This window comes from Leptonychotes weddellii, chromosome 6, assembly GCF_054177405.1.
Source record: "Leptonychotes weddellii isolate Sample4059 chromosome 6, ASM5417740v2, whole genome shotgun sequence".
Classification (NCBI taxonomy): Eukaryota; Metazoa; Chordata; class Mammalia; order Carnivora; family Phocidae; genus Leptonychotes; species Leptonychotes weddellii.
The window spans coordinates 134277621-134286544 of NC_138374.1; the positions used below are offsets into that span (position 1 = coordinate 134277621).

Genomic DNA, 8924 nt, shown 5'->3' on the forward strand with positions numbered 1-8924 from the left:
AAAAAAAAAGAAAAATAGAATTACCATACAAAAAATAAAAATAAAAAATAAATAAATATGCTGACTTTTTAAATCCTAACGAGTTGTTCCCTTGTGTGCTTTGAATTTCCCATCAAGGGAAAAATGGGAAGTTGTTCCAATTTTGCAAGATGAAAAAGTTCTCGAGATCTGTATACAGCAATGTGGATACAGTTAACGCCACTGAACTGTATACTTAAAAATGGTGAAGGGGGTACATTTTATATTGTGTTTTTACCACAATTAAAAATTTTTAAATTTAAAAAAACTCAATAAACACATCCACCAAGATAATTTTGGTATATTTTTCTATTCTTCCCACTGAGGACAATGTAAAACCCTAGACATTATATATAAAACAAACATAAGAAGATGCTGAAGGTGGACAGAAGAAGGCAGAGAGGCTAGGGAAGTCAAGACCCAAGGAAATACTCAGTGCTGAGTTTTTTGGGTTCTGTTTTTGCTTCATATATCCCAAACTTGGAGCTGAAGAAGTCAGCAGTCTAAAAATGCCAATGGGTGTAGACAACTTATACCTGGAGATCACCAACATGTGGGTAATATTTAAAGGCATGAGACCAAATGTGGTCCCATGGAGAGTTAATAGAGATTGAACAGAGGAAAGGTAAAGCAGACTGTTGCCTCTGGAAGAGGAAGTCATAATAAAGGAGTCTGACAAGGAGTGGTCAGAGAGGGGGAGGGGGAAGCCACTTATGCAGCAGGCATCAGGCTCATATTGTATACAAATTATCTCATTTAATCCTCACAACTGCTCTATGGTTTAGGCACTATTATTATTTCCACTTTACAGATGAAGAAAGTGAGGCTCCTGGCTACTTTGTCACCAGTGTGACCCCTGACCCTCAAAGTACCACCGAACAAGTCTGTGTGTCTATCACTCCTTCACTTGTTGAAATAACTTTCTAGGCCCAAGATGGGCCACCCTGCCCACAGTGCCCCTGCAGCAAGCTGAAACAGCAACACTCATATCCCCGTAAATGCTCTGCTTGACCAGAAACACAGTATGTCCAGTCAGCCAAGCCCCATCACCCAAGCCAGCCCTGGGCTCTGTGTCTGCTTTCTTGTTCTTCATTCTTCATCCTATAAAAGTGTCCTACCTCCCGCCCCATTTTGCAGTGCTCCGAGTGGAGACGGTCTGCTTCATGAAGTGTTAGATAAAGTTTGTATTACCTACAGGGTCTTCTTTAATCATTTTTAAAAACACTTAAGGGACACCTCGGTGGCTCAGTCGGTTAAGCATCTGCCTTCAGCTCAGGTCACAATCTCAGGGTCCTGGGATTGAGTCCAGCATGGGGATCCCTGCTCAGTGGGGAGCCTGCTTCTCCCTCTGCCTCTCCCCCTGTTTGTGTGCTCGTGCTCTCCCTCTCCCTCCCTCTCTCGCTCTCTCCCTGTTAAATAAATAAATAAATAAATAAATAAAACCTTAAAAAAAAAAAAAGATTTGAGGGAAAGGGCCAGAGTGCATGGCACAGAATAAGAAACAAATTAAAATGGAGTCCTTCAAATCACTGTCTTCGGAGTCCCTGGGCCAACCACGTACAGAGACATTCTCACTGGTGACATCCTCCTTAGGTTCCAGCGTGTGCCTCTCCTGGGAGCTCGCTCATCCTCTCTCTTCTCCTCTCAAAATCCCAGGGCCCACAAGTCAGAAGCTGCTCATACAGGTTCACATAAGTCAACTGTTAAAATTTCAAAAATTTTGCAAACCTGTTGTTAAGCACAGCCATTATTAAAAACTGATTTATGTAAGTTTACATTTAAATACATTAATATTTAAAAAGGTAATAAGTACTCAAAACACATCACTTCCTAATTATTTTACTACATGTTACATTCTATGCCCCTGAGATGATTTACATCTATTGCTCTCATATGGTGGAAATACTTTATAATAGTGCACATCTCTATGCAAACGCCACCACAGATGCGGGCAAGTGCTGCAAATCAGGGTTTTGGGGGCGTGTTTGTTTGTTGTTGTTGTTATTGGAGAGGTAGTTGTTAAACCTACTGGCACTCCCCTCCCCTCCCCCCACAAGAAAACTGAAACCCACCTGTTATTCTACCTGCGGACCAATTTAAACTCCGTGTCTCCCAAGTTCCCTTTTCTGAGCATGCTCTGGGGCCAAGAGCTGAACAAAAGAGACCTACTGAGGAGCTCTTTGAAGCCGGAGAGCTGGAGAGCCTTCCATTTCCTCAGATGAGTTTTACCATCCATAAAATTTGCACCTGCTGCTGGGTTTTTCTAAACAGTGCATTTACAAATCTTTGACTAATCCTGTTTCTTCAGTAGCAGGTACAGAACACAAGTATTCAGTATTAAGATGGCTTATGAGAAATTAGTGAGAGAATACAGCAGGGAAGTGGCTTTGGAAAAGCTGAATCTCCCTCCCAGGAAGGGGTCAGGAGAGACTGCGTTGTTGTTGAGAGAAAAATCCTAAAAACAAAGCAAATGGAAACACGTCTTTCTGTGAGGGGGATAATAAAAGGGAGGGGAGCGCCCCTTCTATGGTTTATGAGTCATTTCCTGTTTTAATTCTTCCTGTTTGTCCTTGGTTTTTCCACAAGTAACCGGTGGAAAGGCTCGACCTTCCACTCTCACCACCTTTCCGGGGTCATGATTACCGCAGTCCTGGTGTTGGGTGAATGGCGGGGATTCTGGGGCCCTTTGGTGTTCAAAGCTGTTAGGGTCCAGAAATGACATCTAAATTTGCAAACTTTCCGGTGGCTGTGAGCCTTTCTGATTGAATATGTACATAAGAGCTCTGAGGGAGCCTCTGCCTTCTGTCTATCTCTCCCTGTCTCCTCTCCTCTTCCTTTCTTTCTTTCTTTTTCTTTCTTCTTTCTTTCTTTCTTTTTCTTTCTTTCTTTCTTTTTCTTTCTTTCTTTCTTTCTTTCTTTCTTTTTCTTTCTTTCTTCTTTCTTTCTTTCTTTCTTTTTTTCTTCCTTTCTTTCTTCCTTCCTTCCTTCTTTTCTTTTCTTTCTTTTTCTTTCTTTCTTTCTTTTTCTTTCTTTCTTTTTCTTTCTTTCTTTCTCTTTCTTTCTTTCTTCTTTCTTTCTTTTTTTTCTTCCTTTCTTCCTTCCTTCCTTCCTTTTCTTTTCTTTCTTTCTTTCTTTCTCTTTCTTTCTTCTTTCTTTCTTTCTTTCTTTCTTGTTTCTTTCTTTTTTTTCTTCCTTTCTTTCTTCCTTCCTTCCTTCTTTTCTTTTCTTTCTTTCTTTCATCCTGCCTTTTCTCTGTCTTCCTCTCTCTTTCTGATCTATCCCCTCCCCCATCCCCGCTCCCCCCCCCCACCTCCTTTCTTTTTTCTTGGGTGTTACTCTCAGTACTTCAAATGCATCTTGATTGGGGGGGTGCTATCATGAGGAGAGGAAATAGGAGGCTGAGCATATGATTTTGAGGCTCATAACTGAACTACTTTTGGTCCACAAGAGGCATGAGAAAGAGACAGATAGATAAGGCAAAGGAGACAAACAGTGTTCGTTTGAAAGAGGAACTGTAAAAACGAAACTTATGGGCCTTGTTTACCTTTTTCTAAATAACATCAGAGTACTTACATCTGAGAATAATAATAGTTCTACCCTGTGTAGCTACTTTCTTGTGAAGTATTCACTGCAGTAGCTGGAAAGAGCATGAACTTTGTTGTGGGGCTGCTCTGGGAGCAGGCCCGGCCCCCTCGCTGGCTGTGTGACCTGTGTGGGCTGCTAAGCCCGTGTCCTCAAGGCCCACACTTGGGCCGGCCTCATGGGCACAGCCTACTGACTGTTAACCACCAGCGTCCTGGTTGGTGGCTGACTGTGCTTACCCTTTGCTGAATGTTTTTAGTCAATCCTAATTGAACAGTATGCATGAAGAACCTATCACAGAGTGACTGGAACATAGTAGTGGATGTTCAATAAATTTTAGTTCTGTCAGTTCTTTTCCTACCCACCTACCCCCAAATATTTTCACCAACACAGTTCTATAAGGAAGCAGTAAAAAAATATATATATTTATATATTACTATTATGTTCCACAGCTTCTGTAACAGAAAGCATAGACACAGAGGTGAGTGGGTTAAGAGCACGATGATCAGAGGCACCAACCCTTGATCAAGGCTCCTCACGCCCCATTCAGAGCACTAATGTCAAGACTCAAGGTCTCTCTGGTAATCAGTTAACAGTTTTAAAGTGGAAAAAGCGTAAAGTTTGGAGTCAGAAAAATCTGGGTTCAGACTTTATCCTTGTCACTTACTATCTGTATGATCTTGAAAAAGTCACATAACCTCACTAAACCTGTCTCCTCATCTGTAAAATGGGACCAGTATACCTAAATGTTTCAGTGGGATAATGTATGTGTAAAAGGAACTTAAAATGAGATTCTCTCTTTTTTAATTTTGGCTAAGCCCCCAGAAACCATAAATAAAACAATAGATGCTAAGTTCTCCCCACATTACAGAGCTGGCCCACTTTTTCAGGAATCTACAAAGATGATGAGAAAAAGCTTTGTGGCCCTTAACACTTCACTTCTAACAGAAGTTGAGGTTGAAGAGAAAGGAAGGACAGAATTTCTCTGCAAAGAGTTGTGGGAATGTTGTGTTCTACACAGCACAGGGCAGGGGATGTCCCCTCCCCTCAAGCCAGTTGGACGGACTCCAATAGAATCATAAGTGGCAGATCATTCAGAGTGACATGTGTCCTCTGGAGTAAGGGCTATGAAGAGAGGTTGTGGATAGATGGGCCTAAGGCCACAGAGCAGAGGACTGGTGACCATCTGCAGATGACGGGACAGATGCAGGAGTGTTTCCCCAGACCAAACATAGGCTGTTGGAGGTGGAGTTGATCTGGAGCCAGTTTGAAAGCTCATCACTCCATAGATGTCCCCCATGACCAACTTTGGGAAGCTCAGTACTGAAAATTGAAGTTAAAACCAGCCAATCAGATAAGAAGCATCACCTACATCGCGGGAATTACAGTTAAAGATTCCCAGTAGAGGAATCTTTGAAGAACTTACAAAACAGCCAGTAATGTCAATCTGCCCCAATCCAGATCACACGGATAAAAATGAGCTCAAACCTCCATCCTGCATCCTTTGTCAATTCAATCCCCTCTTTTACTGCATTGTTCTCGTAGTCACCTTTGGCTCCAAATTCCTGCTTCTGCTAAATTAGTTCAGTTTATGGATCATTTGACCACCCATGTGCATTTCCCTATTCTTTACTACCTTAAACCCAGAGAAGAGTCAGATCATTCCCCAAATTTCTGCCTAAGTAGCCCCATTTACACAAAGCTGTTGCATGGATACAACATTACGATTGTAAGAAAGGTTTTGGGGGCACCTGGCTGGCTCAGTCATCAAGCGTGTGATTCTTGATCTTGGAGTTGTGAGTTTGAGCCCCACATTGGGTATAGACATTACTTAAAAAATGAAATCTTTTTTTTTTTTTAAAGATTTTATTTATTTATTTGACAGAGAGAGACATAGTGAGAGCAGGAACACAAGCAGGGGGAGTGGGAGAGGGAGAAGCAGACTCCCCGCTGAGCAGGGAGCCTGATGCGGGGCTCGATCCCAGGACCCTGGGATCATGACCTGAGCCGAAGGCAGACGCTTAACGACTGAGCCACCCAGGCGCCCCTAAAAAATGAAATCTTTAAAAAAGAAAGGTTCTTGGAAGAAAGGCTGGTTTACACCAGAACAACACAGAGTCAGCTATTATTTTTATCTTCTCAGAAAGCATTTCTATCCCCATTCTTCTGGTAATAGACCCTTCCCCTACCCCAGGCAAAAATGTAGTCACATGACCTGTGTTGGTTGATTGTAGTGCCCTATTTCACTGACGCTGATGATTGGTGCAAGGGATGGACATGGAATCCAAGCAAGGCTAATTAGAACCTGTCTCTGGAATTGTTGCACCACACTGGTACCCCTTTCCCCCATCCCCCAACAAGCTCTCTCTTTATGGTTGCTGAGCTGGGTCTGATAGCAACCATGTTTCTTACCACATGGCCAAGTCCTGTCTGCTGCAGGAAAGAATGAAGTCAAAGAGAAACAGAGTCAAACAGAGATGAGCAAGGCCGGAAAAGGAGGGAAGGAGAGAGAGAGAAATCTAGCACCATTATCCAAGTTTCCACTTTTCGTCCCTGCAGCATTGGTTTCTGCAATTCTTCCTTAGTTGTTACAAATTCACCTAACATCTTTCCAAACTTTGTGACCCACTAAGATCCCTGTTTTATTTAAGGTTCTTTGAATTAAATTTGTGTCACTTTCAAACATAAGAAGCCTGATTAATACAGCAAAAACCTCCCAATTAAATGTTGGGTATCTCTGGCCTTAAAAGCCCTTTCCCTACTCTGCCCCTAGAAATGTTCACCCACCCATTCCTGTCTCTAGTTTTATACTCTTTTGATGGCTCCACTCTCTTTCCTTGCTCTTCCCCTTCTGCCTTCTCTTTTCTGTTGCTTCCTAGAATCAAAAGTAAATTCCTTCCCTTCTGTATGTCAAACAGTTCAGCCACTTTTTTCACTATATCGGTCCTGAAATCCATGTCCTCAGATCACATCCTTTACCATAAGTGACTTATCAAGGTATTTTCCTAAATACAGGTCAATACACACACACACACACACACACGCACACACACACACACAAAGTTTTGGGCCATTTGTTGTCTATTAGGGAAAAAATCCAATCTAGATATTCCCTAACAACTTTTTGGATAATTGGTCAGGTAAATTATGTCAGTTTTCTCATCTACAAAATTAGATTTTAGAGTTAAAGAGGTTATATAGGTAAACTATCCTAACGCCTTTAATAAGCTTAGAGAGTTAAGTAGCTTGTCCAAGACCAAAAAGGAGTTAGCAGTATTATCGGGGCTCCTGATTCTTTGTCCAGAGCAAAAGAACAAGCCTTTATTAATGCTAAAAAGAACAAGCATTGATTAATGCTATAATATAGGTTGGTTTAGGTTTGCAAACTCAATGTTCAGAAGAACCTCTGAGCTTCAGTCCCTCAATTATAAATGACGTAAAACAGACCATAGTTCTCAAACACTTTTAAAACCAGAACCTTTTATTTAAATGAAATCTTATACTGACTGCAAATAAGAACAAAATATATAGTGATAATAATAAATATATTCATTCAGATGCTTCAAGAAACAAGATGACAAAGATTTACTGGAGGAAATGCCTATGAAAGAAAAAAGAGAGGAAAGGAAGAAGGACTGGATGAGTAGGGTCTCAGACTGCTGTGCAGTTCTAAGAAAGTTCCATCTGGGTTGATGAGTCCTCAAGCCAAAGTCACTCAACAGAGGAATCTGTACCTTGCAGGAAAAGACCTACATTAGTATTCATACCACATCCAATCAATGACTAGGGGCAGCCCATGAAAGGGGGGTTTTTGTGCAGATACAATGGTGGATTCAGAGCATGCTGCCATCAATCAATTAGGCTTCCTGCAACAAAGGTGTAAGTGGTGTACTTTCGATGCAACCTCAAAAAAAAAAAAAATTTAAACAGAAGTTGCATTTGGGTTATTTTCTATATCTTCCACTTCTCTCCTTATTGTGTTTATGTGGAAATAAATGGAAGATAAAGAAAAGAACCAGATGGAAGCTATAGAGTTGAAAAACACAATACCTGCTATGACAATTCACTAGCTGGGCTTAACAGATGCAAAAGAAATGATCAGCAAACTGGATGACATAGTAATAGAAACCATCCCAACAGAAGTCAGAGGAAAAAACTCTTAAAAAAAAGAAAGAGAGAGAGAGAACAAAGTGCATCAGTGAAGTGTGGCACTATTAAGCAGTATAATGCAATTGTTATCAGATACCCAGAGAAGGGTGCGGCTGAGAAATATTTCAAGGAAAATGACCAAAAATACTGCAAATTTGATACAACTATAAACTTACATACCCAGGAAGCTCAATGAACCACAGCAAGATAAACATAAAAACTACCAAAGTAATATCATAACCAAATTTTTGGAAACCAGTGATAAAAAAAATACTAAGTGATGCAAGATGGCAGCCACCATGGGCTCAGACAATTTATGAAAACCAAATATACAGCCTTAAAATAGAACGTGGACTTAAATACCCAGAAGCACCCCCTTTGTAAGATTTGCAACAAAAATTAATATGAATAGAGTTAATAGTTCTAATGGAGTGGTGGACCCAAGAGCCATATCAATGCTAGCAAAATGGTATTCACATAGCATCAAAGTTGAACTGCAAGAGCTCCGGCACCTAATGATGTCTAAAGAAAACATGAAATTCCCTCAGCTGCCTGAAGGACAGTGTTACAGCAATTAATCAAAAAGAGAAACCACAGGCCCTCCCCCCTCCCCCTCATTCGATTTAAGCAGTCATTTCCACAGTAGTACATTTTCTAAATATGTCTTGTAGACCTCAAAGTACTGGAAAGGAAGCTCCCATTCAAAGGCAATTTATCTTAAGATACTGTAAATGATACTAATTTTTTGTCCATTTGAAATATATAAGTTGTGCTATAACAAAAAAAAAAGAGAATACTAAAAGTAGGCAGAGGAAGAGGAACATTACATACATGAAAAGAAACCAGTAAAAATAAATAATGCAAGCCAGCAGATAAACAACATCTTTAAAGTGTTAAAAGAAAAAAAAGAAAAAACACTAGATCTAGAATTCTATCGAGAAAATATCTTTCAGAAAGGAAGGCAAAATAAAGACTTTTTAAGAAGAACAAAAGGTTAGAAGAACTCATGACCAGAACTAAATATTAAAAGAAGTTCTTAAGGTTAAAATACAAAGATTCCAGATGGAAACCTGGATACATACAAAGGAATAAAGAGGAATGGCTCTAGTCTCATTTAACAAAACTTGAAAGCATGCCTCAAAATATCTGGCAGTTCCCAAGTAAATTAACTGCAC

The 8924-nt window shown here is 40.4% G+C and overlaps 1 pseudogene; it reads left to right on the forward strand.

Moving 5' to 3' along the window:
* Positions 1-533: 533 nt before the first annotated feature.
* Positions 534-8475, forward strand: LOC102727848 (ubiquitin-conjugating enzyme E2 variant 1-like; annotated as a pseudogene).
* Positions 8476-8924: the final 449 nt, after the last annotated feature.